The sequence below is a fragment of the Palaemon carinicauda genome, chromosome 17, assembly GCF_036898095.1.
Source record: "Palaemon carinicauda isolate YSFRI2023 chromosome 17, ASM3689809v2, whole genome shotgun sequence".
NCBI lineage: Eukaryota > Metazoa > Arthropoda > Malacostraca > Decapoda > Palaemonidae > Palaemon > Palaemon carinicauda.
The window spans coordinates 108730939-108745735 of record NC_090741.1 but is presented as its reverse complement, the minus strand read 5'-3'; the positions used below and the strand labels follow the sequence as shown (position 1 = coordinate 108745735).

The 14797-nt window shown below is 34.9% G+C and overlaps 1 pseudogene; it reads left to right on the top strand.

The window, feature by feature from the left end:
• The first annotated feature begins 1536 nt into the window (after positions 1-1536).
• LOC137656513 (carbohydrate sulfotransferase 9-like) lies at positions 1537-13534 on the top strand (annotated as a pseudogene).
• The last annotated feature ends 1263 nt before the right edge of the window (positions 13535-14797 follow it).

The following is a 14797-nucleotide window of genomic DNA, read 5'->3' as shown; positions in this document are numbered from 1 at the left end:
ATACCTATGCTATTATATGCCACTGGCTTAAAAGTTTTCACTTGACTCCAGTTTCAGTGTCGCTAGACTTCAATGGAATTTGCCCTGGAAAGCTGTACATTAGGATGTCGGTAATTTGTCTGTCAACATTACCTCCTTTATGTATCAACATTATGTCCGTCCACATTTTAGTTGTCGACATTTAGTCTTTCGCCATTTTGTCTTTCGAGAGTTGGTCTGCACACTGCATGAAACCTGTAAGCTGTAATACAGCGTGTATCTATTTATCTATCGATATCTATCGTTCTATCTATCTATCTATCTATCTATATCTATCATTCTATCTATCAATATATATATATATATATATATATATATATATATATATATATATATATATATATATATATATATATATATATATATATATATATATATCCTAGTCCTTGTATGAAAAACAGGTGCATAAGGTGACGTGTTTATCAGTATATTTCCATCACAGTTTAGAATTCCACAAAACCTAACAATTCAGCATGTTGAGAGCAAGATAGCATCTGGCTTGGCGTGGGTTAGTTAGTACCATTTGAGCGATCAGTAGACAAAATACTCACCTGAGAGTATCGGCTGTACACGGTGTATTCATGAACTTTTTTGTAATAAAGTGAAAAAAACCTGTGTTCCGATTTCTCATTATCAGTTGACATGAGTAGAAATACATCTGTTTGTGTATGCTGTTAGCAAAATTGTTCTTTAAGCCGGTAAAATTAAAGTTGAAGATGCCTAGATATGGGAGAACTATCATAGCAGACGCTGCTACTGCAGGAGATGAAAACAAAGGAGCAGTAGGTTATAGTGATGCCGATGAAGAATATTGACAAGAACTACGAACGTAAGAATTAGAAAACAAGTTAGATAACCTAGCAGAGTTAATGAACAGATTCTTGGTTGCACGAGAAGAGGAGCGGCATGCAACCACAGCATATCCGATGTATATCACCAAAGTTCAAACTCACACAAGTGAAAGTACACATGCACAGCCGGGTGAAAATATGCTAACCGTCGTTGTTCGAAAACTTCCAGAATTCCAGGCAACTGTTAGGCCTTTTGATGATGAACGGCCTAACGAAGGGTTTCAATTGATCAAAGGGTTTTCTAGAGACTCTGAAGTAGCCACATATGGCTGGTCTGAAAGAAAAAAAAGGTATTCAACTAATTAGGTTACTAAAAGATGCTCTGGCAATGGAGGTAATGTGTTGGCTACAAGACAGTTTAAGAAGTTATATTGAAATAAAACAATGTTTAATTGAGAAAAATGTCTTACCTCATGCTAGGAAATGTGACGTAAAAGAAAATTACAAACACAAATTTCGGAAAGGTGAATCCTTTCTTAGTTTTGCAACCCGCATTATTTGGGATTCTGATTCGTTTGCTACCCGGAGTGCCAATATCCCAAAAGGGGATAAAAATGCAATTGCACATAAACATATTCGCAGATTAGAAAACCCGTATTTCTATGGTTATTTGTTCAATGAAAATCGCTCGTTAGCAGACTTAGTGATGGCGATACAAAACATGAAAGACAGTTTGCCAGAAGAAAAAATTTCTGAGAATAACTGCCATGATTCCGAGAAGGTGGCAGCGACGAGAGGCACTCACCAATCCCCAAAGCAGGAAAGGGGAGAACGCAGTCAGCAGGTGAGAAGAGCCTTCAGACGTTGGCAGTGTGTAAAGAGGGGCACCGTTAAGTGGAGTGCCCCACCTAAAGATCTCCCAGCTGTTACACTTGTCAGGCCTACGGTCATCTATCTTGAGAGTTCCCAGCAAAAAACTCTGAGGCGGTCGGGCTGTGGCACACGCACACCTCCCCACGCCCAACATCCGAGGAAAAGGAAACAGAAGAAGGGGGAGGCAAGGGAGTTTGATGGCCCCCCTCCCCCCCGGCATGACCTCAGAATCAGCAGCCATCAGCGGTGAGAGTGACTACAGCAGACGTGGTAGAGCAGGCACTGGGACCTCCATTTGTACCCTCGACCTCACCCCCTCTACACTAGGGGGCAGCAGCATTGCAAACGAGGTAGTTGGCATGTGCCCCATATATCCTAATGGGTGGCTAGATATGTTAGCAGTGAGGATTGACCTACCAGATAAATCCATTTGAGCACTGATCGACACAGAAGCCAGCGTTTCGCTGAATGAAAAAATATTGTCCTCAAACCCACTACAGTCAGAGGCATCCATCATCCTCGACACACCAGGAAGAAATAAACTACACGCAATACAGACATCGATCGTCAACTTTAAGGTGGGATCTGTGAAGTTTACACATGATTTTTTTGTCTTGCCCACCTTGGGAATTACAGTAATGGGGGCTATATTAGGGATTGATTTTATCAGTAGTAATCATTTATGCATTTTTTTGGGAAAAAGATACAATAACAGTAGAAGCAGGAGGGTACATTTTGCCGATAGTGCGAGTAAGTGCTTATGCGGGCAAGGAGAGACCATTAAGTAAGGTAATAGTTGTACATGAAAGAAGAATAGGGTTGTCTTCTCAGACACTTACGATCATATCAGTGACCCAGTGTCAGACTCTTCCGGAAGGAACCAAGGTTATTGTTGAACCCCATGATAATTGGGCACACGAAGTCTTAGAAGGCTTGTCAAAAATAAAAGAGAACAGAGCTGACATAATGATAGTTAATTTTTCAAATAAAAGAGTTGTGATAGGAAGTGATTAAGTGATTCTGTGTGAAATAGAGGTATGTGAAATTGTTAATAATGCGATCTTGGGAGCCATAACTCCAGCCCACAGAGACGAACGCACTCAGAACTTGATTATGCAAGGGCGAAAACTATGTCTGCCAGAGTATCAACTTATAGTTAGTGACATTGTTAATCATTATTCCGATTTAATTACAATTGGAGAGGAGCTACCCGGGAGGATTGATCAATTTCTCTTTAGCATTGAAACTGGGTTGGCGGAGCCGATCAGGTCAAGGCCTTATAAGGTACCCATTCATATCTAAGTAGAGATAGAAAGGGATAATCGATGAGAGCGAATCCCCCTGGTCTTCTCTAATTGTAGCTTCCAGAAAAAAGGTTCGGTAAGATTGTGTGCTGATTATAGGAAGATGAAGGCAGTCACTAAGGATAATGCATTTCCATTGCCCTCGATCGAAGAATTACTTGTGAAGGTAAGGAATATTGAATATTTTACAACTATTAACTTAAAGTCAAGATACTATCAAATACACATTCACGAAGACAGTAAATATAGAATGGTATTTATAGCTAACGATCAATTATTTCAGAATAATTTTCTTCCTTTCGGTGTTAAAAATGCTCCAAGTTATTTATCCAGAGTAATTATGGTGGTTTTGTCTCCCTTAATTGGCTATAATGTTGTTTATTTAGACAATATCATATTTACAGGGAAAACTCCCGGAGAACATAAGGGTAATATCCGTAAAGTTTTAGAAGCATTGCGACATAATGGTATGAAAATGAATTTGTCAAAGCGCAAATATTTCTGTAAACATGTCGTATTTTTAGGTCACATAATATCCCCAGAAGGTATCCAACCATGCCAAAGTAAAGTATAAGCTAGTAGAGACTTCCCCAGATCATGTACCCTTAAGGAAGTAGCTGGGTTACCTTGAGCTTGCTAAGTATTACCGTAAATTCATAAGAGGTCTGGGAGAGATAACGAGACCCTTAGATGCTTTAAAGAAACAAAAAGTAGTTAATTAGTGAGTGGAAGAAGAAAGCACCTTTAACCATCTGAAAGCGGCCTTAACTAGCAATGACATACTCGCATATTCTTGATTTGATCGCCCGTTTTTAATGACATCAGATGCGACTAGCGTATCTGTTGGTGGCGTAATCTCTCAACGAGATAATAGAGGTAGAGAGCCTCCCATTTGTTTTGCTTCCAGGGCATTGAAAGGGGTAGAAAAGAATTATAGTGCTTTTGATCGACATGCTTTAGCTACTCTTAGGATTATAGAGAGGCAAAGGTTCTTTTTATTATGTCAGTTAATTGAGTTGTAAAGTGATCATGGCCCCTTACCTTATTTATTTTATAAAAGTGACTTGATATTTACACAAGCGAGATGGATTGAAAGACTGTTAGAGTTTAATATAAAGGGTTTTCTCCACATAGATGGTAAAGTTAACAAGGGTTCTAATGCCCTCTCTAGAGGTGCAGTAATAGGAGTAACATCTAGGGCACAGAAGAGGAGCTAAGAACGAGATCAAAATATTGTACACCCCCATCTAAATAGAGAACGGGATATAAATTCACGCAAGCGCAATCAGAATATGAGATCAGCGAGAGAGAGAGAGAGAGAGAGAGAGAGAGAGAGAGAGAGAGATGGGTACGGTGGAGATGAATCTATGTGGGGGGCCGAAGATATGACCAGGGTTGTCTAAAATGAGTGCCCTGATGATGGAGGTGTGATTTACCATGGAGGGTGGGACATAAAGGAAGTCCGAGAGGGACCAAAAAAAGAGGAATGATTGGAAAGAGTGTGAGCAGGGATTAAAGGGGAATCGTAGAGATATCCATCATTTTCGAATGGTCCTCAAGAGAATTTTTTTTATATAGAATGATATCTTATATTGTGCTTACCAGAGTAGGGGAGGGGAATTTTCTGCGTGGGTAGTTCACTTCCCTCTTTAATTAATTGAGCCATCCGCATTGCACATGCAAGTTTGTATGCAAGGCATTTAGGAAATGATAGAACATCAAGGAGAGCACGTGAATTCATCTTTTGGGGAGGAATGAAAATCTATAGAAAATCATATAAAATGTTTTCATGCTTGTAACTGTTTCAAAGAACAAAAAAAAAAAAAAAACGCTTTACCGGAAGCCAGAAAGTTCCCTGTGATTCGTATTAAATTTTATAGGGTGCATATGAATGTGATAGGACCATTTCTTACTAGTCTAATACAACATAAGTATATATGTGTATTTCTGGATGCATTTACTCGTTACACTCATACTTACGCAATGTTGGATAAATCAGCAAATTCATTAGCCCAGGCGCTGTGCTCTTTCATGACTAGTTTTGGTTGCCAGAAAATTTTGATAAGTGATAATGGTCTTGAGTTTATAAATAAGGTGGTGAATTCGGTCTTGGACTCGATGAAAATTGAATTCTTTTCAGTGACTGCATATAGGCCTTCAGCTAATGGCTTAGTGGAATTGCATAATAGGGATGTAGTGTGAATTTTACATTACTTAGTGGGTGATGATCCTCTTCATTGGTATGCCATGCTTCCTACAGCTGAGCTACCTTTGAACATTGCATATAATGCTTCGCTAGAGGACACGCCTTTCTTTGAGTGTATGGTTGGGATCCTGTTTTACCATGTACGGTCCTGATTAATTCGAATACAGTTGCCAAATTATTCAACTGAGCAATATTGTGTCTATTTACTATCTATTTACTAAATCTCTTAAGGAGAGTAATGAACACCACTGAAATTTTTTTGAGAAGAGCTAATGTAAAACACAGCTCAAAGTATTATGGTCGGTTCAAAACCACACCGGTAAAAGTATTTGTGGGCGACTGTGTGTATTTGAAATGATTACAACCTAGGAAACACAGACTAGAGCCAGCGTATTTCGGTCCGTACCGAGTAAAGATGGTTAAATCTAGCACAATGGTGATACAAAGCATCATTAATGGCACAATGTCTGAACATCATTAGGCACACAAACATGTGTTGCCTGAAGAGGTAGTTTCTAAAAGTGTCATTCAGATTGTACCTCCTTACCCCAGCATATGTGATATTCCTCGAGTTGATGAGTAGATTTTTTTTCTTTTCTGTTGTTGTTCTTTGAACAAACTTCATTTCTTCTTTTGACATGTTTTAAATACACTTGATGATAACAATGTGTTCTTATGTTGGTGCTTAATGCACACGTAAAGTGTTGTGGTAATTTTGCAGAGTGTAGCAATATGTATGACATACTGCTGAGTGAACTTGAAAACAATCAGAGGTTAAATAAGTCAGGTGATATCCGTTAGGTGGATTCTGCATCATTCACGTATTCAGATGATTCCTAGTTGCTGGGGCCGGGGCGGTTCCCGAAATGCAAGTCGGTGCGGGATTAAAGCTCAGCCTTGGAGAAAGGCAGTTTTGGAGAATATGTAGATGTGAATACCTTATACTTAAAGTTATAAGAGAAGGGTGGGAAGATGAATGATTTTATTTGTGAAAACGGTTAGTGGCTACCAATTGATAGTTACAAGTGCAAGTGTAGTAGTGATTGTAAAAACGCCGAAATGGCGGTGGTGAGTTGTGTTGTGAAATTTTGCCATAAACCCGGACAAGTAAAATCCAGGGATGAAAGAATATATATTCCTAACCCTGTCCCGCCCAAAAAGCCTGTAATGCCCGCAACCAGTGGGAGGTTATTGACGTGGTTGTGTAATACTGATATTGATATTTCTTTTTCATTTTGGGTATTCTTTATTTTAGTTGTAGAAGTCATAAGAAAAAATGAGTGAAATTATTTTATTTTATATTGTGTACATTTTTACATTCAATATTTCCTTTTCTATTTTTTTGTGGAAGATGTGCCATTTTTTGGAGGGGTAATTTCTATGTATATATTTTGTGTTGCATTTCAGTCTATTATGTACCATGCCTATCCCGGGTCGGAGTGTCCTCCTTATATCATTGACTAGCGAGAGCGAGTGCTCACCTCCTCCCGGAGTGAGGAGCTTGGGGAGAAGTAATTTCCTAATCCATGTATGCAAAATATGTGTTTTATACGTCAAGGTTTATGACCCTAGAATCTTAAGGTGATGTGTTTGAGAGTATATCTCGATCATAGTGGAGAATTCCAAAAAACCTAACAATTCAGCATGATAAAAGAGCAAGATTACATCTTGCTTGCCAAGGGTTAGTTAGTACTATTAGCGCGATCAGTAGAGTATCGGCTGTACATATTGTATTCACAAACCATTTTGTAATTAAGTGAAAAAAAAAACCTATGTTCTGATGTCTCATTATGTGTTGACATAGGAGATATATTTTATCTACAAAATAATGATGGGAATAGCACTAATAGACAAAAAAAAAGCAATATCGATATGCAAACAATGTAAAAAGAATTGCACATGGGCAGGACATATAATGAGAATGAAAGATGGACATGAAGAATAACAGAATAAGTCCCTCGATATTTAAAAGGAAGCAGGGGAAGGAAGGAAGAAAAGATGGTGGATTAACAAACTTATAAACATTATGGGTATAGACTGACATAGGAAGAATCTCGAACAGATGGAAGTGGAAGGACATGTCGGAGGCCTTTATTCTACAGTGGATTTGTAATTGCTGACGAATATATATATATATATATATATATATATATATATATATATATATATATATATATATATATATATATATATATACAAAAGCCATAAATTTTTTATACATTAATGTCTGGATCCTCTTAACGACCTCGGGAACATAGCACCAGGTGAAATCACACAAAGAAAATAGCTTCTGACCAGCCGGGAATCGACCCCTGGGCCAGGAAACTTGTATGTACAGTGACATACCACTTGGCCACGAAGAAAGATAAAAGTCGATGACAATTCTTCTGTACTTATACCTGTCGAATTCAAAAGCTATTGGCTTTGTGTGATTTTGCCTTGGGCTCTGATCCCAAGGTCGTTAAGAGAACCCAGATATTAATGTATAAAAAATACATAGCTTATTTGAATGTGAAAAACATGTCTAAATGGGCAAAATATATCTTTAATCGAATGCCAAGTCACAAACATACCAATTAGCTACGATGGTGAGTATGGGTTGATTTAAATTCTAAGTTTAAAAAAACATTAATTCGACAGGTATAAGTACAGAAGAATTGACATTGATTTTTATCTTTCTTTTTGGCCAAGTGGTATGTCACAATACAAATAAGTTTTCTGGACCAGGTAGAAACTATTGTCTTTGTGTATTTAGCCTGAGGCTCTGATCCCGAGGTTGTCAAGAGAATCCACACAAAGTTTCCGAAATATATGACTTATTTGAATATATATATATATATATATATATATATATATATATATATATATATATACATATATATATATATATATATATATATATATATATATATATATATATATATATATATGGCTTATTTGTATATGAAAAACACGTTCAAATGTGCAAAATTTATATATATATATATATATATATATATATATATATATATATATATATATATATATATATATATATATATATATATATATATATATATATATATATATTTATGTATGTATAATCATATATATCTATATATATATACATATAAATATATAAATATTTATATATATATATATATATATATATATATATATATATATATATATATATATATATATGTATATATATATATATACAGTATATATATATATATATATATATATATATATATATATATATATATATATATATATATATATATATATATTAGCTTATTTGAATATGAAAAACACGTCTAAATGTGCAAAATTTATCATGTATGTATATATATATATTTATATATATATATATATATATATATATATATATATATATATATATATATATATATATATATATATATATATATATATATATATATATATATACATTTATGCGTGTTTGTCAGTGAGTTTTATAAACCATATATATTGCTTACGTTGCAATGTTATCTGTTTGAGTGATTTTTTTTTATTTAATTTCTTACAAATTAATTTCCCCAAGAGGCGTATCTATTGTCATCAAAATGTTAGCAATATATTGTTAAAGAACACCATATTTTATCAGTGTCCACAAATCTTTACAGAAACTTTCACCATGAGTCTTTTGCGAAGAATAATTCGTCCACTGTACCACCCTGGTCCTGCTTTCATTACTTTAATATTTCTCGGACTCGTTTGGATTGTAAACTATAGAAACATCAATCAGAGTTCTGCAGATTTTTTCAAACGTTTTAAAGAACAATTTTTGAAGAGTGCTCAGAGTGAGAACTCAAGTTTACAACAGGAACCTTTGAAGAGTGCTCAGAGTGAGATTTCAAGTTTTCAACAGCAAAGTTTGAAGAGTGTTCAAAGTGAGAATTCAAGTGTATTCGGGCTGAAAGCTGCTCTTAGTTTGTCAAGCATTAAGGATAATCTTCAGAAGTCTGAAGTTGTTGGTGCTAAAGGTACTATAGGTAACCCTCAAAATAAGGGGAAGAAGAAAGAGAATGCCGTTGCCCGACGACTCAGAAAACGGAGGGAGAAAGTTCTAGAAGTGTGTAGGAGAGAAAATACCCAACAATGTCATTTGAAAAATATCCTGAATTATCGTATATACTTTTTTCATCGTTATGACACATCTGTTTGCACTATAGCTAAGGTTAGTTGGAAATATATCAGATGAGTTTAACATGAATGTTTCTGTTGTAATTCTCGCCATGTAAATTTCAGTTGTAGTCTCTATTGTACTTCATCATAATTGGCCATATATATTATGCGCTGTTTTTACTATAGGCTTAAATTTTATGCTATGTTAAAAATATTATTTCTAATGTATCAATGGAATAATTCTTATTTGATATTATTTTACAGTCTGCCTCATCAACTTGGAGAGCACACCTTAGGCGGGTCAATAAAGGACCTCCTTTTAATGTACCTATATATAATGATAACATCAGGAAGGCCTTTCTTCAGAGACCCATTTAAGTTATATCAAAAGATGTGAATTCTTCTTCGAAAATTATAACAGTTAGGTAAATTGAATCTTTTGGTTCAGGATTTTGATGAAGGGGACTGCAAAGCATATTAGCTTTCTATAGAACAGACACTGATGATAGAATACTTGCATTCTTTGCCCATGACAAAATGTAGTGTTGTCAGTAAGCTTCACATAGCACACTATAGGCATTAGTAATGGGTTTTTGCAGTTTCCTTTTGGCCGTAGGTGTAAGATATCCACTGATTATCTTTTTACTCAGTCCCCTTTTATCTTCCTTTCTTTGACCATATTATCCAGACTCTATCTTACTGTCCAATCACTCCTAACTCTGTTGCTTCTTCATTTTGATATACATTTGAATATTCTAGCTGCCTCAGTGTCTGGTCATTAGAGCAAACTTTCATAAATCAAAGAAAATTCACCAAAACAAGACTTTATTACTATAAACAGAATATCCATTCTCTCACAAGGCATCCGTTATCACGATTGGTGGCTGCGTTTCGTCATAAGTACAGGAATGGGGAGCTTATGCAACAGCACAAACCTATTTTTGAAGCAAGGGTTCGCAAGGTAGGTTGACTATCTCTAGCAACACATCCCTTTCCCAGTGACTCTTTTAGAATAATTGGTTGAATCATATCAAGTTATTCCATTTACGTTAGGTGCAACTTAAGGTTTGTGACATAGTAGATGGCTTTGCCAAGAGCTATGAATAGGGTTGAGATGATATTAATAGTATTTACAGGAACCTCTTTTTTGAAGCTGATCTATATTTTCTTATTTTATAGAAGCATGTTACATATATAAAACCAAACAAAAAACATTGTATTGTACACTAAATAAGACATAGCCTAGTTCAGCCATATAAAGAGCAATATATTAAAAGCAGAAATTATGACTGCATTGATTCATAATGGCAACTCATAGCACATAATATACATTCTTTATGATACAGTGGAAGAAGGATTGTTTTAATTTTAATTATTTGCCAATTTACAGGGGCAATAAAATATTCCTTTCTGAAATCAGAATGTGAGATATTTGAATTCATATTGAAATTAGATAACTACTTTGTAACATCAAGATCTCTAACTTAATCATGTTAAGACAACATTCAGTTGGGAGAATTAGTTATTTGAGAAGTTTGGGTGTAAGAGAGAGAGAGAGAGAGAGAGAGAGAGAGAGAGAGAGAGAGAGAGAGAGAGAGAGAGAGAGAGAGAGAGAGTCTTCCTTTCTTGATATGTAAATGGCATTTTTTGGGGCGGGCAAGAAAATATAGGTTACAATATGGTTGAGTATTGATACATGAGGGGTATGATAGTCAATTTTCTTCAACAACAAGTGGGAGAGTGTCATTTTTACCATTGCAAAGTTATTGAATGTCATCCTATAAAGATAAGCAACCCATTAGAATAGTGTAGTGATAAGAACATTCATTATAATCTCTCTTATTAAAATCAATTCGAGTTTTTACTCTCTGTAGCATTAGAGCCTGTTTCTCTGGAATATGTGCTCTCCTTCATCCCCCCCCCCCTGTTCTCTCCCCTAAGCAATAAAACACAAATGTTTCCCTAAGTGTTGTTCAAAACCTTCACTCTTGAATTAACGTTTTTTCACCTCATAAATATGGTTACTATATGGGTATTTTGAATGGCAAAGGTAATCAGTTTAATTTCAGACCAAACTGTATTGTAACTTGAATTCCTTGTTTCAGTAGCTTTCACAGAAATTTCAGTATTAGATTTTGTTTTTCTTGAACAATTAACCCATAAAATTTAGAAAAGGACAAGAATTTTTCTAAATAGCCTTCTCCTGTGTTTCATGGAAAAAAAAATCCTATGATGTTGACAGAAAAACTTCGATGATAGCGATTCACGGCTATGGTGTAAAAAAAACTTACTCTAAACACATCAACGGTTAGAAACTTGCAACATTGTGAATCTTCAATGAATAGCAGTAGGTTACAGTGCCAATAGTGTAGTTACAGTATCTAGCTACTTGATGGCTTGAGGCCATACTGATTATGCTATGTAGCTTTTATAGTCTGTTCTTTTCATTTCAAATTTGATTTTCTTCCCTTATTAGAGGATAGCTAGAAGTGAGTGGCATGAGAGGTTCCATCAATTCTGGCTTCCTGCCCTCTTTGCCAACAATATGGTGCCCCCTAACACCCACCTTAAAGTTGGTATAAAGAAGCCAATTGACCCAAGTATTTTGTAAGTAAATTTTTTATGGTATTCATCGTTATGTGTCTGTGCTTTCTAATATCCACTGTCTCTTTTGACCGAATTAAAACTAAATAATGCAGTCATATAAGAAATTTCTTATCATACAGTAAAATACACAGTACAGTACTGTTTCTGGAGTTGTACGGTATTCAAAATATTTCATTATCTTATTAAGAAATCGGTAACTCTGCTGAACTTTTACTCGATTATATCTCCTAACTTGTTTTTTTTTTTTTTTTTTTTTTTTTTTTTTTTTTTTTTTTTTTTTTTTTTTTTTTTTTAATCAAGTAAATGTATTTCTAAAACATTTTTTTTTTCAAGCACTGCCATACAACAAACCAGAGGACTAGGTTTTTTTTATGGCAATTTTAGCCTTATATATTTCCCATTATATCTTTAATGCAGAAGTCTGAGAAGTCTTGTAATTGTTCATTCCTCTTGTACTTGCAGATACTCAATAAAGGAATATGAGAGATTGTACCGCTTTCTGAAACCACAGATTACATTTGTACAGTTCCTGAAATATGTTCTAAAAACATATCAAGAAGGAAAAGCCGATGCTCACTGGTTTGTAAAAAAAAAAAAAATCTTAGAGATGAAAGATTATGTGACCGAATCAGTCTTCGTTTTCTTTGTTGCAAACAAACAATGGCACATCCTCTTATAATCAATATCAATCACTGGTGTATATCTTGAAGCTCTCGTTGTATAGTATAGTAATTCTCTCTCTCTCTCTCTCTCTCTCTCTCTCTCTCTCTCTCTCTCTCTCTCTCTCTCTCTCTCTCTCTCTTTCTCTCTCTTTCTCAATCCTAAACTTTATTTTCACAGGGAACCTTATCACGATAGTTGCTGTCCTTGTGATATTGATTATGACTACATCACAAAAGTCGAGACGTTATCAGAAGATTTGGAATACGTTTTCAAGAAACTTGGCATTCCAGCAGACCCGGATACTTCTATGAACCAAAAAAGGAAGAGTGTTGATAAAATCTACTCAGATTTTGCGTAAGTTTTCAACAGTATTACTGCCAAGGAAAGGTAATTAAGTTTGTGGGTTTTATGTAAATCTGTAATAGATTTGTTAAGAAAAGTTAATAGGTGTATAATTGAATTCTATGTCTGCTGAGGAATTGAATGTGACCGTTGAGTTAAGAATTGTCCAAATAATAAAAAAAAGTCGAAAAGACTTCTCACTAAAAAGAACAATGAAGAAAAGCTTTTCGCCATATTTTTAGGTTACTCTTTTATACTTTCATTATACTATTTCATTATAGTTATGACCGTGATACTCAAGGCCTAACCTGTAGATTAGGCAATAGTTTTGAAGTCATTTGCAGTTTGATCTTGCAACCTGTCAGTAAAGACCTAAAATTTTCATTTAGTCACGAAGTTCAATTTAATTTTTGTAAAGTTCTAGTGCTATCTTGTCTCCTTAAGTCTGAAGTAAATTGATCTTTTATTTCAGATACTATCGAAAAGTGCCTATGTATTTGAGAAGAGGGATTTACCAGTACCTAAAGTATGACATGGATCTCTTTGGATATGAACTTCCTAAGAATTTCCTAATTTAATATAAAACTTGGATGCATGTAGAGTGAATAGCATTCCTCTTCAATTTAATAAAATTATATTTTTGTGGTTAATGAGCTCAGTGGTCTCCGGAGAACTTTCCTTTGAAAGGCTAGAACAAGGAATCCAACAAGACAAGAAAATACTAAAGAAATATTCTCTTCCCTGCTTCAAGGCCAGTGCACCTACATTCACAGGAAGGACTTTGTGAGTATAAGAATGACCTACATGCTCGGGATTTAATCTGTTAATCCTAGCGCCTCTTATTGTGAGATACGTCGGACACACAACACATGACCGATAACCAACACTGGCACTGGATCCATGGTCACTTGATCACCAATATGTGCTCGTCTACCCTCTTTTGATTCAACTGGTGACGGCCTTTCCTGCACGCTCTTAGTACCCTACCAGAAGTTACTACCAGACAGCCATCCTCCTCAACCTTCAAGTTGAGTAAAGTCAACCATTGTATTATTTTGTCACTGTCAGTTTTAATTTAAAGTAAACTTTTATAAAAATTTTTTTTTTTTTGAGCTTTTAATCTATCTTCAGAATGGTAAACGTTCCACTAAGAAATGAAAATGTCTAAAATCATATTTTGTCAATAACTTTTATCCATCTAACTAGTTTGAAAAAACTTACAAATTACATTTTATCGCAAAGGCCAGAGTAAATGTTTCTTAAAAGTAAATATTTGTGTCTATAGGTTTCAATATTCGTAGTATTATAAAAATGTTGAATGTTAACTTGAAAAATCCCTTTCTGAAATGTATTCCTCTATAACCCCGAGTTTGTTTACAAGAATCCCTTGTTAATAGGAGGCATATTTGTAGTTTTGTCCCAGGCGTAATTTGGTAACTTATGCTATTTTCTCCACCTATTCACTAATTTCCCTCGAGTCACTTTTTATTAGAAAAAATAAAAACTATTCCCAAATCGAATTAACTCAACTGCCACTCTCCCTTCACATATTGCCTCATCATCTTCACAACTAATCTTTTAATTACCCATAACCAATCTGACGTTGAACTCTCTGCTACTTTCTATTTTTATCATGGAATTTGACCTTACTCGGTATGTTGCTTGCTTGTGGTGATTTTCTTTTTTTTATGCAAGACCTTTTATTGTAATTACCTGGATTATAATGATTCTGGAAACATAAATTGAATCTTACCATTTAATAGATTAGCTTTTACTATTCTGTAAACGTTCATGTTTTAGCTCTAATGATTGAAACAATGGTTTCCCAAAATTTGGTTGTA